Raw genomic sequence first — 19,292 nt, 5'->3', positions numbered from 1 at the left:
TAAAGGAACAATATTTCAATATTTTAATCAATTTCGATATTTTGACCTTTAATGAAAGTGCACAAATACATAAAAGTTACCTCAATTAATTATAAGTTTATGTACTTCGAAGAAATTGCATTGTGTTTGGAACAAATTGCATTGTATTTGGAAAAATATGATTGGAATTTTACTTGAAGCAACATTACATATGCAGCCAATCTAATATAACTTCGCTTCAAAAAACATAGAATCCTTCAAATATTTCAACATACATATTTTGAAAGATGGAAAGATGTTAGATAGGGCGTTTTAATTAAAGAGGGCGAAACTTACTTGTACTCCAAGTTTCGGTTTCTTTTTTCCTTCGAGGTAGCTCGTACCAGTGATTCGTTGTCACGATATCTTTACGTAGGCCGTAATGATCTCTGTCCACGCCACTTGGTAGTAAATCCATGTAATTTCGTTAGCATTTTTTGTTCGCAAATGGTTCCTGTTATATTGTTACGCGCGGCGATTAATGAAACCTTCGTTTCGTATGATTTAGTAAGATAACATCGTGTAATCGAGTGAAAATTCTAACGAGTAGTTTACTTTGAGAAATGATATCCGTAGTGAAACTCAATTGTGTATTTAATTTTTTAAGTTCGCCAAGTTATAATGAAATTTTTATTAAATTTTTAAAGTAATTATCTTATTGCATCTAACTAATAAGGTATAAATTCATAAACATGAATAACAACACTTACGTTTTCTAAGCGAATGTTCTGTTGAGTACGTTCAATGTTTCTTTAAGTACATCCTGAATTTTGTTATGTGGCGGCACGGGCCACGGAACTTTCCGACGGCTCCGGATACAAAGCGCTACGCCGTCAAAGCGCAACACCGACGTGCCTAATGTTCCATCGATATCTTCACGCTCTTTCTGCCGAATTCTCGGAAGAGCATACACGTGCCAACCACGGCGGCACATCTAATGAACGCACGCTAGTGGGGGATATCGATGGGCAACGAAGGGAAGAATTCGTTCGATCCGGAACAAAAGGACAAGCAGTCTGTCTTGAGCCGTTAAATAATAAAGTCTTCAGTGCCATTCCGTAGCAAACGCGTCGATTGAATGGTGTCAATTGTTAGTTGTTAACCGTTAATAGTTATTTGTTGATCGTATCTGTTAATTGTTATTTGTTGACTCTTCTGTTAAATTGTTTTTAATAAACTATTGTTCGTTAAACAGCTGAGTATTCCTAACACACCTATCACGACTACCACCTCAGTTATAAACTTTCTCACTGTTATAAAATACCTAGAAATATTATTCAATTACTTAAAATATACGATATTTACGAATTTTTTTTTAATGGTACAATATAAGGGCTATCTTATACAACGGGGTCGTAGTCGAATGCCACGAGGAACCTTCTTCTCGGAATTAATGATAAATTACGATCGTGGTTGCCCTCACAGCATGCGACGATAATGTTTGGTAGCAGTCGACACCCAATACAAATTTCCCTTTAAATCCTCCCCCTTTCAACGTTAATGCACCCCATTGACAAAAGTATTATAGCATCATATTCTTCAACCCCAAACATTCCCCACAAATTCATTTTTGTCGTCTAATATCGCTATAGTATTAGAGAAAAATGAAAAATTAATCCACCAATTCCTCTCTAAATCTTCTTTCTTTCGCCATTCGCATACACTATTCTCAAATATATTGTAACACTAACACGCTCTTCGATACACAAACGTTTTTCATAAATCCTCCTTTATAGAAAAGTAAAAGATTCATGCAAATTTCTCTTTAACTCATTTGTATTTTTTTAGTCAAACATTTACGATATTGAATTTTGTTTTCTAAGATTGTGCATGGGAATCTAAAGATTTTGCTTAATATCTTTTTGGTCATGAATTCTCCTTCCATCTAAGTCGTATGATTTTATGATCTTCGGTGAAATTTAAGTATTTATAGCGCTATGATAAAATAGGGTTTTTTAGATCACGTGATCTTTTTATATGATTTTGTGTAGTTAACTTCTGTATCTGTAGCACAGTCTGTCGCAAAAATAACTGAACATCTTACATTTTTATCTTAAGATAAAAAAAATACCAGTGGCGACATCGAATAATAGAAATACATCCTTTATTATCATTACATCAAATTTTTATGGCAGTCACGTTGTTAGAAACAGAGTTATAACAATCAACATCAGAATAGGGTTTATACACGCGTCGAAGAATGTGCTTCTGTTGCGTAATAATGCATCGGCTTATCATGCGGCGGCTGTAATTGTCTTTCTCGAAAACAACCAAATTAAAATTTTACACCGTCCAGCTTATTAGCCAGATTTAGCACAGCGCAATTACTTTTTTCTCCGCGGCTTCAAATAACAACGAAGGGGGAACATTATGACAACATTTAAAACATCCACAAGACTGTGACGATCGTTCTCAAAGAATTCCATAAAAAGACGTACTGCAGTTATTTGACACATTAGTTGGTCGTGCGAATCGTCGTATCGCTACAAAAGAAATGTATTTTTAATAAAATAAAACATTCTCCTCAAAATAATGCCTCTGCTTTGTTTCCTTTAGAAAATTCAATTATTTTCAGAAGCCTATTTTTGAAAGACCGTTTCATATTATATTACATCGGTATATTTAAAGTATCTATTATTGCAATACATATTATATATCATATTATATATCGTATTATCTAAAAAACAAGTACATAAATTGTTTCATTCACTTTTCTATAATGTTATAGTAATAAGTCACAAAATTAACTTTCGGACACTACTTCATTACTTGGTCGGTAATAGACTAACATTCTTCGACCTCGAACATTCCTCAGAAATCCTTATCATCCAATATTACCGTAGCATTATAGAAACGTAAAAATATTTTTGCAGCGTTTAGGGAGATCGTGTGACAACGGGACGACGTTTCTTCCCCGTTTATATAACGGCCTGTTTCCCAGGGGTGTTTCGTTAGCGGTGTTTAATCTATTTACGCGCGCCGGTAACACGAGCGCGACGTAAAAAGCGAGCGCTCCGTGATACACGCGAGTATCGCCCAGGCAAGATTCAACGCGGCCGCGTCGCCTCGTGCAATTATGTCGTCGTCGACGGGGATGAATTATCATCGCGTTACCGTTACATTTAATAATTCCTGTTGGAATTATTCGCCACGAAACCGCGTCTAATGTCGACTCGCTATTGGCCTCGCTGAATCCACAGCGGCGCACAAATGAAATTTTAAAATTTGCACTTGTATGCATGTTAGTAATCTTTATGTTAGGAATTTTTTATCGCGTTTGGTAATGGTCACCTTAGCTGAGATTCTAAGGAATATCTCTTCCTTGCTCCTGTTCTAAGATTATTTGAAATTTAATAGTGCGTTTATGTCAGGCGAACGAATGCTCGTTCAATTCCCACTCTGGTAAAATTAAAAAAATGAAAGTGGAAACGTGTATCCATTCGTGTTTTCGCGACAGAAGCGTGTAATCTGCACAAACATTCGCACTCGTGTAATTTCTGCAAACGTTCGCACGCTTTCGGTGGAAAGGCATGAACGGACACGCGTTCTACCTTCATATTTTAATTTTTCCAGAGTGGGATGCTAACGAGTATTCGTTCGCCTAATGTAAATGCACCATAAGAGCACGAACAGAAATCTATCGAGTAACAACAGCCATAAACCAATAACTCGATTCATTTACGAAAACAATGAAGAAACCGGCGTATGAAATATAAATTTGGGATCAAATATAGAAAAGTTTGGACTGCTTTGATGGAAATATTTGTTTCAAATGTTTCGCGAACGAATGAATTTTCAATTACTTCGCTATAACAAATTTTTTATCCAAAGTATTGAGAGAGTTTGAGCCATCCATAAAAAAGTAGAAAAAGTATAGGTTTCCGTGTGACAAAGTTATATAAACGTGAAATGCTTGTAGCTATATTTAAAAGGAATATAGTATTCTATTTGGACTAGTCGTTCTTTTCTCACTGATAATCTTTTTCTAAATTGGACTAAACAAAACGTATGATTAGCCCCAGCTGTGTGGGCCACTCTGTATAGGCTGGCTATGCTTTTTCACCAAACGTAACGGCAATCTTTATTGCTGTTTGAATTACGTTGTTTTTTTGCAAGTGAAGTCGCTGTGGCATGGTATCTCTATCACACCGGAAATAAAAGTTTGCTGAAATGCATGAACTTCAACGAGGAAGGAGTGCAGTTCTGCAAGCCACGTTATAATACAAGCTGGATCGGCTGTTCGGTTCGGTTCGAGAACATGTATATTTACGACAGAGTTTCGAGATTTTTCTCAATTTGTTCATTATACGGTGCAGAGCGAATCGTTAAAATCCAACTCTGAATTAATCCTTTAAGTGACCAGAAAAATTGAGGAAAATGGTTTAAAAAATGCTTCTTTTTCTTTATTACCAAATTAGTCGAAGAAATAATTCCAGCTTGAAGATAAATAAAAATCTACGACTAATTCGAAAAGACCACCGTGAGAAATAATTTACATATAACGTAAAAAATGTTCAATTTGCTTAAATATTTAAATGAATTAAAGTTACGACGAATTTAATTCACAATTCTATCTGCCTCTATATATTCACTTTTCTCGTCAGACTCCGTCACCGCACAAATTTCTCCAAAATCAACTATTCGCCTTCCTCTTCTACTGATATTTCCACATCAGGTTTCGCGTCAGCTTCTGCAGGAAACGCCTCACATAAAAATATTACTTTGATCAAGGCTTCCTAGCCGGGAGCGTCATTCTATTACATCTCCTGATCTCGAAGACAGTCGTGACAATTTTATTAGAGCTCGCCATATTTGTTGAACGAGGACGACAGTCATCGATTTTAGTAATGAAATTCTTAATGAAACAGAATTGTATACCACACATACCAATCGTCTCTACAGTTGAAGAATATAAGTTTCATAAATGGTGAAACTTTGGTTAAATTGCTAAGCTAATTATTACAGTTGAACTTCGATGACCTCACTAATTCGAAAATCTGTATAAGGCTCTAGAAGACGAAATAAAAGTTAGTGTAACTCGAATTATTCGTCACATGTTCAGATGCATTATTTTACTTTTGTGGCTCAAATTTAGAATAGTCAGATTTTTATAAGTCGAACTTCTATCGCCACTGTCTCTGCAACTCGAAGTATAACTATAGTTATGCTATTGTGGTATTATCTCCTTTCTTCCAACTGTTAGGACTGTCTCAAATAACATAAGACCATACAAGCCTTATCCCTACATTGCGCTTTGACTACGTCGATCACGTGCATATACATGGAAGGTAGTCGTTTTCTGTCAGTCGAACACATAATTGCCATTATCTTTCGCGTCTTCAACTTTTACATTCATGTACGTTGAACAAAATAAATTCTTAGAGGAAACTTAAAATACTAACACTTTCCGAGAAGCGAACGTATTGTAACTGTGCCTTCGTAAAAGCTTTTGTATGTCCAATTTTCCTTTGTTAGGCCTCTTTTACCCGAAAAACTCGATGAATCGAAACGTCTATAACACGAAGATTTTAGTTCTCCCCTTGAGGTTCGACTGTATATCCTAACTAATAAAATATTCGTAAATCTTCATTCGTAAACATAAATAATAGCATACAAATTTTCCAAATATTATAAATTCCTGGCTCCTCTCGTATACATGCCTTGTTTGCGTATGTTCAATATTTTGCAGAATACATTCTGAGTGCCGTGGTAGAACTTCCCACGATAAAATTTTCAGAACCACATTTTCAAGATTGGATAAATTTTTCGTCACACATGCAACAAATTTCTTGGCCTGTCGCGTCATTCTATTATACACGTATCCTAATCCCGAATTCGTGACGATTTTATCAGAGTTCGCGATATTTGTTGGACGAGCGAGGGAATCATTCCTGCCATTGGATACGGTGTTCCCGGCGGGTGTTCGCGCGATTCCTCGGTGGTTGTTGGACACTGGGCCATGAGTAATGTAGCTCGGAGCGCGTAACAATAATGCCGTTAATAATGAAATACAAGCAGAGACTGAGGCGGGTACTTATTAGGCGCGTGCCGCGTGGCCGGGCATCCTGATAGAGCTTTAATTCTGGGATACCATAATATCGGGCCCGCGTGTTTTCGAAGCCTAAACGATGCATGGAATTACCATGGAATGTGATCAGTTGAGCTGTGCAGCCTCATTACCGCATTAGCGTAATTAGATGTCTGTTATAGATCGGCACGTACCTGCACATATTTATAGTTAATGCCGCATTACACGCGCGGCCGGCATCTTCTAATAATTGAGACACGATCGACAGGTTCCCGCCGGGGATCGCAATCGGCATCGAAATAGTTTACAGGAATGCTATATACAGAAGCTTGGGGTTATGGATAGGACGCTATACTGTACACAGAGAAATACGAGTCGTTCGTATAGAGTGTAGAGTATGTTAGGTTGACAGTGGACGTGTATAAATTTTACAAGTGTAAACGTTATAGTAAAAGTAAAAGAACATTGTAATGGATGTAATTGTTTTAATAATTAACATACAGATGGCAAAAGAAGTGGTATTTTGCACGTGTCCTTGTTTTCTAATGGGGTATTTTTCTCTCTCAGGTTCGACAGATTTCATGTCCACAGTATCGAATTTTTGTAGTCTTACAAAAGCAGTACTGGATAATACAAAATGAATCGACATTTATCTACTTGCATGATATGCAAGTGATATAATAAATACAATGGCGTGCAAACAAATGATAAGCTACAATGTACTCGAGAGCTACTAATATACAGATACTAACGTAGGATGTACTTTTGCCGTAGGTGTAATGACATAGATACATTCTTGTCAAATTTCGTGGAACGAAGAGAAAGACAGATTGAAATTCCAACGCAGTTAAGTCAGTAACATAATCCTGTTGTAAACAAATTCATAGAAAACATAATCCGCGAGACAGTATCATAGATCGATGACAATTTTTCCAAACTTCATAATAATCTTAAGAACTGCTAAATGTAGAAATACTTAGTCACAAGATCATATATCAGCGTGTATTACTAAATGAGATAAAATCTCCGTAATCGAAATCAAAAGACGAGTACTTCACGTTAATCATTTATAATCACAAAAAATTTCCGTGAAATACACTCGACGCAATCTTCAACAGATTTTGAATGGACGCTTCAACTTTCCGCAATATGGATAACAGAATTCACATTCCTTCGGGTAGAGGAACGCATCGAACGCGATTAAATTTTCAGCAAATCGCCCCTCGAATAAAACGGTCGCTCTGATTTATTCAATTTTCATTCGACAATCCGCATTATAGCGCATAAAGGCGTGGTCGTGCACGTTATATAGCCGCGTTCCGTTCGCGCGGGACAAAACTCTCTCTTGGGAAGATCGACTGATATACTATTGCGACGTTTAACAAAATCCTTTCGTTTTCGAGCTTTCAAATAAAGCAAAGAATGAAGTAATCTAAAGCATTCTTATCGCGGGAATCGCGTTCAAGGAAGGGCGGAACGTTCGTCGAAATCTTTCGGACGATTGTCAGCGCGTACATTTTAACGAGACTTGTTTTAAGTCTTAAAAATACGCTCGCACTATATCGATTTCAGTCTCTTCTCTTCGTTTCGTTTCGTTTCTACGTTGCTCGAATATATTTTTCTTGGCTGGTACGTTAGCCCTGTGCGGCTATCACGCTGGGACTTAATTGAAACGAAACGAAACGAAAAGAGAAGGGGGGAAAAAGGAGGGAACTGCGAACTAGTCCACAACGATTGTCGGATAAGATAAATCGAAGATCCGACGATTTCCGCCGTTGCCAGTAACTGTATTTTCTATCGAGTTGCTCTTGTTAACTGGGAAAACGCAAAGGCAGATTTCGATCGACAGACTATGGAACTGAAGTTACGAAAAAAGAAAGGAAGGAAAAAAGAAAACCAGAAGGGAACTAAAACTGTACTTTCTCGGCTATTCTACCTTCCTCAAGAAGTTTCTTCTTGGTACTTCAACAATTCTTCTATGAATCTTAAGGATTGAATGAAGTTGTTGAGCTGCTATCTGTTGGACAATCAAGTTGCACCTCTTTGTTATTCTTTAAGGTGATTCAATATGGCAGAATTACAATAAATAGCTTTACTTCATGTAAATAGAAAGTTTATGTGTATTTGTAAATCTTTTCATGATAAATAGTTGCAATTATTTAGACGATAATCGGATTAGTTGGAAATCGGTTTATTTACGAGGTATGGAAAAGGAAGAACAAATTTTTAGAATCATGATTAACAATCGTAATCAGGTTATTTTAAAAATTTAATGAAACCTATTCATGCAATAATTGAAGCGTTGAAATGGATAAAAGAGACACGTAAATATACCAGGATTTTTATCAACAGGAAGTAAAATGTCATAAATTTGCTTTTACGACTTCAGGTTTCTCTTGCACAAAATCCTAAAAGCTACAATAAAATACACTGACACTTCTATGAGACCCAGTTGTACGTCCCATATACAATATAGAATTTGTATCATTTTCCAAAAAAGTGCTTTAATTGTGACATCATTTATCACTTATTGCATATCCTGAAGTAATATATTATTTATCGTTTATTACAAATCTAAAAAAAACATATCAAATCGATCACTTTCTATTATTTTGATAATTACCAAAACCAATTAAAGACTTAATAAAAACAATCCCAAATTTTTTTCAATAATTTCAAATAATACTTATTAAGGAGATCATAAATTTCTATAAATCCTTTTCTCCATGGATTGACCAGGCAAATAGAATTCGTTAATTAAGCTATCAGCGATATATTATCTTAATACAAGCTTTAGACACGGATCGGGGTGGAGTAATTATTGCATCGTGGGAACAAGGCTGTTTGGACCACGTTACGCCGAAACGCACAATGTGGCTCGTTCACAAAATTATCGTGCCGCATAATAATTATGTACCGGCAGGTCATAGAGATTTTTTAAGGAGTGTTTATCGAACGGCCCTCGTGAGATAATTTCATTAAGTGGCCAGAGGATGACGTGGTGGGTCGAGTCGCTTGTTTAACTCCCGGGCAAGTTGATTTTGGACGGTGTTTAATAATTGCGTAAGCCGCGCCGCCGGAATTATATCGGAGTAATTAGTATATCGTTACTGCTATGGCATAATGCAGCGTTATAATGCGGCCGAACTCGTTAATATGGGTTCAGGGTATACACGGTGGTTGGAGGATAATTCAAACCGAGCCAAATCTGATATTAGTTGACTTCGTTTAATTCGTTAATGGATCCGTCTGAATCATTGATCAACGATTTTTCGCAGCGGTGACGTTTACCTAAATTGTGTGCGACCGAGTAATTAGAATAATTTAGAATTAGGGGGTATGGGGGTACATATCACCCATGAAGTGTATTAAGAACATAGGATGCTAGGATAGGTTGTTTTGATCTGTATGCAGCATCTGAATGTTTAATCGAATCGAAGAAACAATTATTTGGAAATTAAACATTTGGAATATTTTGGAAGTTATGAATAAATGTTTTCAAAATTCGGTAGGAAGAATGAGAGAAAGATTTTCCATTCTTTCGCTATGATAGCCTCAGGAATAAAAGCTAGCACTATTTGTTATGAATCCTTTAATGCTCATATTTTTCTTCGGTTTACTAATGAAAATGGTAGAACAATTTTATAATAAAAATAACTTACAATGCAAATAGATGTGCAATATATTGTTTGTAAAATATATATATATATATATATATATATATATATATATATCGATATTTTTATGTTATAAATTTTATACTATAAGATATTATAACGGTCGAATCTATAAAAATCAACGATTAAAATAATCGGCTAAATTAAATGCCGAGCATATGCGGTAGGTGATGCGAGAAATATAACATATATAAATATTTAACAAACTTGTAGCCACCTGTGATCCAACCATGTTTCATGTTTAGCTTCTTGTATGTAGAACAACTTGAAAATAATTGGATGTTTCAATTTTGACTTTTAGTTCATGCTATTATAACCTATAAATTAAATTGTAATTTATTGGGATTGCAGAATAATGCAACTTGATGTAACTTAATGCAAATTGACCTCTAATTTAGTCTGCAAAGCTGCCCCGTTGTGTCATTCCATTTTTGCTGATTAATATTCGATATTTGAGACATCGATGAACAAAATATCAATTAATTTCATTGATCTAATATCTAGCTAATGTTACGATAAAGTAACAAGCAGAGGTAAGAAAATATTTTTGAAATAAGTACAGAGGTTTGTAATCAGTTCGAGTGACAGTGTAATTTCGACCAATCGCGGGGAGACGCAGTCACGAGGAGAGACGTCAACGGGAGTCGTAAATTCCCGTTACGATTATAATAATCGACACCACGAGTTGATCGATCCCCTGATTTCCGTTAAGATAATAGGGGTAATTCAGTTAGTATAACACTGTGGTTCACAGAGTTATAAGGTTTAATTTCCAACATTTAAGTTACACTGTTGAGTAGATACAATTCCGAGATGACACTTTGGCGCACGAAGATAATATAGATGTACAATAGAGCAAGGCTCTTATAGTTGAATTTAGTATGTTAGTTTACGTAGCGTTAGATTTAGATGTTAGACTTCGACGTTATAAGTTGACCCTTCTAACGGTGTAGAAGAGGTAGTTGACTTTTCTAGCGGTGTAAAACAAGTAAGATTGGGTGACGATGCTGTGTCGGAGGAAAGCCAGCGATGGGTGTGTCTAGCGCACGGGACCATCGGATTTGTTCATGACATTTTGGTCAGGAAAGTGAGGGCAGTATACATTGCTTCTGATTGGCCAAACGAAGGTTGGTGGATTAGGAAGGTCTTAGCCGCCCTCGATAGAAAGTTGCTAGTAGGAAGCATCGTACGTGAGAAAAACTAACTTTCCCTTGTCAAGCCGTAGTAGACAATAGTCGTTAAAAATTATTTAAAAAAAAGGATATTTGTTCGGTCTGAAGGACCTTAGTAAGCAAATTGCTCGGATTTATGATGGGTCCTTAAGACTATTGAGGGTACGCCGTAAGGATGAGCGGACATCTAATGTCCGTCTGGCCCGCGGTGTATGGCCTGGTCTAGGTAGAGGGCCGCCCGACGTAACAGACAGATTTAGACAATCTTCAATTTTGAAATATATGCAAAAACTTATTCCAAACGTGAACTATTTTCTTAGAGGTCATTATTTTACTTAATAACATCGTACTATTTAACAAGAAGAATGTCAAAATTCAAAAACTGTGCAATCCTCTCATTAATAGGAAACAATAAACATATACAGTGAAGAGTCAATGTCTATTACCTAAATTGTGAAAAAGTAAAAAATTATTTTGTCACTAAATGATCGAACTATCTACAATCTTCTACTTCAAACGTTTATACTTTCAGAAACCTTCTTCTAGCAAACTGACGATATACACCTAACTTACACGATTTTTATATCTAACAATTATACACACTGTACTTTACTTTAACTTTACTTAATTTTACTTAACTTTAAAAATTCATTTCTTTTCAACAGAATTGAATTTCGATACACAGTTTCCGATGGATTCACGAGCATTCAGTCTCGCGATTAGACACCTATTACCAAATCGACGCCGTCGTCGAGTGTTACGTCATCATGTGCACTGACACCAATGCCGGCATTACACAGGCATTCCATCAAAAACCGTGCTCGTGATTCCAGCAAATTACCAGCCATTTTATCAATTCTCCTCGCTTTATTCATCCATCGTGATTCATCCAAAAAGATAGAGAAACAACAAAAATAAAGTGCATAATCATTTTATCGGAAAAACAATCACGAAACGATTTTGTTTGATCGCGTTTGTCTTTTGTTGTTTCCAACATGTTGCACGTGACAAGTGCGGTACGAAGCCGATGCAGGAACGTGTATCGACAGCCGTTGGTTCGCTGTTTTCCAAAATTAGAGCGTTCAAAGGCGGATGGACAGATGAACGGCGGAAGTTGGCGCGAAGTTCGATGCGAGTTCGCATCGATTGAGATTGACGAAGTGTACGGCCTGATTGGGGTCTCGAACTTACGAGTTGTCGAGTTATTTCGAATTCAGTTGTGAGTTTTCATCAACGTTTGAAAGCCAGCGACTGTCAACGAACGTTCTCAACCATAAATGATCGTTGTAGCCTTTGTAGTGAGTGTGTCCTCGTTGTCGGCGCATATTGTGAAAATGTTACTTGGTTTGTGAAGTTCTCATAACATATTCGGTGTAATCAAATCCATGATTATCGATTGATGATAACGAGATGATTCGAAAATTATATATGTAAAATTACATATATATATATCATTAAAAGAATTTTTGGTCTATTATTAAAAGAGTAATAATTAATTTAAGAATTAGTCTATTGAATAATAAAGTAGAAATTTTCGGGAATAACTTTGAATTAAAATCTAAGGTGTTAATTTAGTCAATTTAGTTCTGAGTATATTCCCACGATAGAGGTATAAATTATATACCTTTTAATATGCTACGCCTATAATATCGATCGCATATTAAACTATTCAAACTTACTCAAATGAGAAACTTGGCAATGTCAGACATGCGCAACTGAAAAGTTAATGCATAACTTGGACTATGTTAAATGAATGATTATAACTCAAGATAGCTCTAATAAATATTAACGCATTGTTATTGCCATAATAATAAATTCAGTATGAAACTAGTGGTATCTCGAAAGTTGTGGTATAACACGCATAATATATTCATTAAAATTGCGTTTATCAAATTTCGCGAATTGCGGTACGTGCATCAGTATACTGAGAGATAGTCATAAAATCATATTTTGTTGAAAATCGCAATTTAAACCAAAATATGTTGTAAATACATAGGTTGTTCTGGTAATCAAAAAATCTCTTTATTTCAAATTATATCGCTAATTATTATCTCTGTACTCTGAAACAAAATCGAAACATTTCACTCTCAATTTCTAGCGCTGGTTCATATATTTGTAACACTTTGGATTCAACTTAGGTTAGCTTATTTAAATTTCGAGATATTTTAATTTGATTTATACCCTATATTTTATAAAGTAAATACCATTGATGGCCCTTATTACGCAAACAAAGAAACACAAAAACAGAACACAAATGAAAATGTATTTTATGGAAAAGTATTTTATAATCGAGTAACTTAATTTAAGCTGTTACGGGAGACCCTTAACCCGAGGATACTAATTGAGGGTTAACATCACTGATCACAATCGTTGCGTAGTAACCAACTTTATCGTCATTTACAATTGTTAGAGTTCTCTTCCACAATTGAACTAACAGCTATTATTAGCGAAATTTTACTAGTCACAGGTTACGAGTTAATGGCGTTATTAAATTCTCTGCATAACGATAAGTTTATCAATGAGGACTTTATAAATTATAAACCAGCTTATTGTAAGGTAATCCATAACAAATAGATAGTACGTACTTTCACTCTGTCATGGATAATAAATTATTCAACAATTTCGTCAGGTATAATATTTAACAATTATAATTGGAAATTCGTAATATCCGAACCTCTCTATACTATACAAGACGATACAAGAACTAACGTTTGCTATTTCGTTTAATGTTTTTTCTTATATCTAAAATCAGAATTAAGCTTCTCTTTTATCCATGCACTAATTCGAGTCATTCTATCATCATACACCGATCCTTATAAAAAAAACGAGCCAAATGAAAAATGAAAAGTGAAAATAAAAAAGCGGTATCATTCGTATCTTCTTTTATATCTAAAATCACAGTTGCATTTTCCCTCTACCCACGTATCCATTGGAATCATTTTATCGTCGTTCGCTGATGCTTCTCAGGGAAACCAGCAACAAAGAACTAAAAACAAAAGGCCAATATCACGCATATATTCGTGAAAACGCGAAGTTACACGCTACCAGGGATGAAACGAGAAATGAAATCGATAATCGCGTGTAACGCGCGCACAGCTCGGTGAACGGTGTCATTGAAAACGTGAAAAAAAAGGTTTATGACCGATAGGACGGTTTTATTTGGAGAGTGTTTCGAAATTTGACGGCTGAATGGAAGGTATGGCGGGCGCGAGGAGATATTCCATTCCTAAATACAACGACACTCGAGTTACCCCGGCTGTTTGCTACGTCGCGTCGTGTTCGATGGAAAAAAACGTGAAAAACATGAAATCATCCCCGTGTCCATTGTGGGGATGGTGACAAGATGTTCCCACCGCGATTCCGTGTTATATTCGTCCGTTTTCGGTATGCGCCTGGGGAACTGGCTAAATTTTCACGGAATATTCACGTCTAATTTAATTCATCGTACTGTCAAAGTTATAACACGAATATGAGCACGTTTACGAGAGTATCGTGGATTGATATTGAAATCGATACGAAATATACCCGAAATTATCGCTAGAGAACCGAGTATCTCGGATTAACTGACTGGTTAAGCGTTTTGTGAATAAATGGTATTGAATCAAGGTACGCTGTATTTTAATTATAAAATCTCCGACAAATCAAGCAACAATGACTTCGTTATTTGTAATCGTTGTAGTTACATAATTTATAACGGAATACTATAACGTGACTAATTTAATTTTCCAAAGTCAATATGCACTGCAATGATTTAATTTTACGAAATTGTTATACGTACGTGTAATAGAATACTATGACGCGATTAATTTAATTTTTGAAAAATAATTCTTTATAATCTTAAATAAATTCTTTATCTTTATATCCTTTAATTTCTGAATTATAGAAAAGATTAAAACGACTCCTATAAATATAATAAAAATATAGGAAGACTTTCAGCGTCAAGATAAATAGTTATTTAATAAACAATTTTTACGCACAATTTGCTAAATCCAATAAGAAGATAGTAAGTGCCGCTTTCAATCATTAATTCATCACCAATTTGAACATTTTGCTGAAATTCGAATATTGTTATTACAAATCGACCAAAGTGGCCTGTACATTTAAATGTTCCAGAAATTATTATTTTCAAATCACGTTTACGGGAAAAGACGAACAACCTTGAACTGTGACGCAGCTTCGTCGTTAATTCAATTCGAAAAAGTTGAAGTGGTCGGTTGAACCAGGATTTTTGGAGCGTTTAATACTAATTTCCGCGCATAAAACCGGTGCAATATGCTTGGCAAAAAGTTGTCTGGCCATTTATCCAGGAAACTTTCTGTAACGCTTGTTCTCGAGAGAACTCGGTTAAACGTTTATTTTTGATTTCCGTTATGAAACGGATATTAAAGTAGCGGAGCGGTTTCCATATAAAATGCGTTCACAGCCAGAATTTATCCCCGAGAGCTGTCATCATTGTAAAGTATAACGTTGTTTATTATTGTCTGGCTTCGAATAAATTCGTCGAAGTTGCATTTTAAGCTTCGACTATGCTATTTCGTTTGCCATTATGAAGTCCTGAAGAGCAAGGTTCTTTAATAAAATTAAGTCGAATGGAATGATAACGTTATTCGACGTTCTAATACAAACATAAGTATTTGGAAAATTTACTATCACCTTCAGAGTTTAAAAAATGATATAAATAAACAAGTATATGATTAATAAGAATTAAAAATCGAAACCTTCGCAAGTTAAGATTTCAATTTCACAATTTTAATATTAAATTCACCATTTTACAGCAACGTACATGCTAAAGACTTCTTTTATCTATGAGAAGAATACATTGAAAGGTATATATAATTTTCTTCTTGTAAAAATGTATTAAAAATTTGCAATCCTTCGACGAAATAAAACTACCTAGATACACAAGAGAACCTGCAATCCTTTGACAAAATAAAATTACTTAAATAAATGAGAAAACCATTATTATACAGAACAAAAAACACGTATGAGCATTAATAAGTAACCTTCACATATTTCGAAATTTTTACGATATACATAACTACAAAATGTTCGATATTAAAGTTACGAGATTCAGGAGATTTCAACAATATTATACCTTAGGTGGAAAATCCCAGCGAGCTACGACGAATCGGAACGCAGTAAGAATGAAACGTAAAGTCGCAATACGTGACAGTCGAAAAGGCAGCCAGCCGGAAGTCGGCCGCCGGTTTCTTCAACGACTCCCCAAAGTGTAATGGACGATCGTTAAGGACGGATTCGGGCGTTAATGCCGTTTTAAGGGAAAACTGCGTGGCTGCAAGTGTTTAATTCCCTGCTAGCCTAGTCTGCCTGAACCGAGGTCGGTTTTTCGAGGCGCGCGAACGCCTTCCCTCTTCTTTATAGCAACTCGTGAACTTAGGCGAGGGAAAATTAATCCTCCTCTCCTGTCCTTGCCCTACTCTTTTCTATCTTTCGCACATTGCCCGCGTCAGTGACCTTTTTCCCACCGCTTCTCTTCCGTTTAATTTCATACATCACATTGCGGAATATCGAACGATTCTATAATCTTGCACGTTCTTTTTTCACCATATCTTTTTTGTGCTTTTTAAATATTTTTGTTATGTTATTGGCTGGATAAACGGTGTTGCAACTTTGACTTGAGATCTTGACTTCCAAGTTAAGAACTTAGAAATCATTAATATTTATATTATTAATGAAAATGACAGCTGTCGCCAATTCGTTAAACCGTTTGGCCTGATCTTCGTAGATCCTGACTAATTTTCTGTTATCATAAAATTAAAAAATAATAGCAAAATTATCTTTATTTGTCGAAAAACATTGTTCTCGTTCCACAAAATATTTTTACTATCGCATTGCAAAGTCTTATCGATGAAATTCTTCTCTTAAAGGATCTCAAAAGAAGGAAATAATACAAACACCGAAGAACGCTATGCGGAACATTATATCACAAAGTTCTGCAACGAAAAAATTATTCGATTACTCGATTATTACACAGGAAAGAACTTGAAAATTTTTCTTAAAAGAAAGATCGAGACCCATCGATGGAATGGCGATAAATGATCGAAATGTGATACCAAATGTTTCGAAAATAATATTCTTTTACAGAAGACGCGAAATTGCCCATTAATATATTTTTGAGCAAAAGGTAATTCGAGAAGCGAATTTATTGCATGGAACAACTGCCCTTTGATTATTCCCTATCGAAGTCGAATGCACGAGGCTCGGATTTTCAACGCCGTGTCGGCTGTATGGACATGTCCGATCACGAACTGGTTTCTGTGTCCTGAATAACCCGAGAGAATATCGCTCCCATTACGCTGCTAGTTCGTGAGATCTGCACATGACGTTTTCGTGTATTTCCACGCGATTTATCAGCTGGTACTTTAAACTGTTATGTAAAAAAAGAGGAAAAAAGAGAAAAGTAGGGAAGAATTCAGGAAAAGACGTTTCTATCCAATTGCTTCTCTTTAGTTTTTGTAGAGTGAATAAATAAATCTTACGTTAAAAAAGTGAAGATACCAAAGTATGGGGATTAACACGTTTCGTGTTTTAAAGAATAGCTGATGTTAGAATATTCAAGTAAAAGAGATTTTAATCTCTTTCTCTCTGAATAAATATTTTTACCGTAATGTAAATAACATCTTTCAATCGAGTACCTTTTAATCTGTCATAAGCATTCCCAGATACAAACGTGTACTTTTTAGCATTCGGTAAAGTATGGACCGTAAAAAATAGAAGATTTATCCAGCTGAAATCGATTCCAATCTTTGATTCAGAGCATGTGAAATTTTTCAGTTAAAAAACGACACGAGTTAACGGATAGAATAAGCAACTTTCGTTGCGGATCAAATTCACTCAAAACGCTCTATCAAGGCTTAGGTGGAAGGGTATAAGGAACAAACAAAAATGCAGGTTCTTGCACGGAAATCAGCAGAGTGGCAGGAGAAATATCATCGCTCTCTCAATCTTTGGCCGTGTAACGGCACTTTGTTCAAAAACACGTCACAGAGAGTCCCCGTTTGGGTTAACACGAAGACCTAAATTCCCTCTGTGCGTCCAAAAGAGCGTGGCTTTTTTCGTGAAAGCCCCGGTGAAATCGTCGTGTTTTCGACACAGAGAAACGTTTTGCTTCCTGACTCGTGTTCCGGCCGCGAAACCTCTTCTATGCAACGTTGTACGATCGAGCTTTCTGGATCGCTGCTGGTTGCTCGCCTTCGGCTTTTCTGCGCGGGTGCACGGAGTCTATGCACGCCCGCGGTGAAGGAAATAGCGCGAGGAAAGAGGCAGGTGCATGAAACCGTTTCCTGAAAAATAAGGTAGGAGTCGAAGCTCCCTTCTGGCTGTTTTCTAACGACCCTTCGACTTAGGCGGAGCAAGGTAATTTAATGATTCAAGCTCCGTTCCAGTTGCTGGGCTTCTCCCCCGTAGCCTGCAACGCGCTGATTTCTTGTTCACCTGCATGCACCCTGCGCTCTCAACCCGGGGATCTAATTTCGGATATTTTCTTCCATCAGCTGCGCTGAATTACGACTCGTTATTCGAGCAGAAGCTCGTCGTGCTCCCAAGTTTCTCATTCACTGTTCATCGTCGGCTAAGTGGGGATGATTCATAAGACTGAAATTGATAAGAGGATCGAGGATAGAATGTTCTTGAGGATTGTTTGCCGAGATGTGGGATTCGTTTGAAGCGGTTGCTTTGATCGCGAGTGTCTTGTGTGTTTGTTCAGTGGCTTGTGACATGTCATACGTAGATTGCAAGAATGGAGAATTTAAGCTGTATTTTGTGTTGCGATTAGAAGCTAAAAGAGAGGTTGACTGCGTATATCGTTATAGGAATATGTATGGTAGTGGTATAATATTATACGATGATGATTTTAATGGGAAGCAATTTTTTAATTCAGCGGCCTGTCGATCGATCTGATAAAAAACATAATTTCACTTAGTTTAGAGATTAATTATATATTTTAATTTATATTTTGAACGTTAGAATATATATTTTCGTTATATCACTGTAAGCATGCGAGTCTATCATTTAACTACTTTGATCTCTCTCAAAATTGATTATTTTTAACAATACAGATTCATGGATACGTTCAGATTATACCAAGAAAAAATATCGTTTGTAATGATGCACAGAGTTCGATAAATGACAGAAACCGAGCAGTAGATTAACGCGTAGAGAGTTGTGGCTATTCACCTGCGTGGACGATCATAAATCCCATAATGGAATGATGTGGAAACATCGTCAAGTGTGCCAATGCATCACACGGATTTACTTTTACGCGGCTGGCCAAGGGAAAGGTAAGGAACCAATTAAAGTGGAAATCGCATAATAAAATGCAAACGACGAGTGGGCAGGAGCAATTAAAGGGGATGAAACGTGCGATAAAAAGGCAAG

General features: G+C 36.1%; 2 long non-coding RNA genes across 2 annotated transcripts in view; one reads left to right on the top strand and one right to left on the bottom strand.

Annotated features, from left to right (window-relative positions):
• Window positions 1–19,292, top strand: part of LOC138185911 (uncharacterized) — a 354,662-nt gene that overhangs the window by 59,993 nt on the left and 275,377 nt on the right. The window lies entirely within an intron of this gene.
• LOC138185909 (uncharacterized) overlaps window positions 1–19,292 on the bottom strand; it is a 346,632-nt gene that overhangs the window by 160,186 nt on the left and 167,154 nt on the right. The window lies entirely within an intron of this gene.

The sequence above is a fragment of the Bombus flavifrons genome, chromosome 13 (genome assembly GCF_040668555.2).
Source record: "Bombus flavifrons isolate JBK064 chromosome 13, iyBomFlav1_principal, whole genome shotgun sequence".
Classification (NCBI taxonomy): Eukaryota; Metazoa; Arthropoda; class Insecta; order Hymenoptera; family Apidae; genus Bombus; species Bombus flavifrons.
The sequence above is the reverse complement of the archived record's forward strand: the minus strand, read 5'-3'. Positions and strand labels throughout refer to the sequence as shown.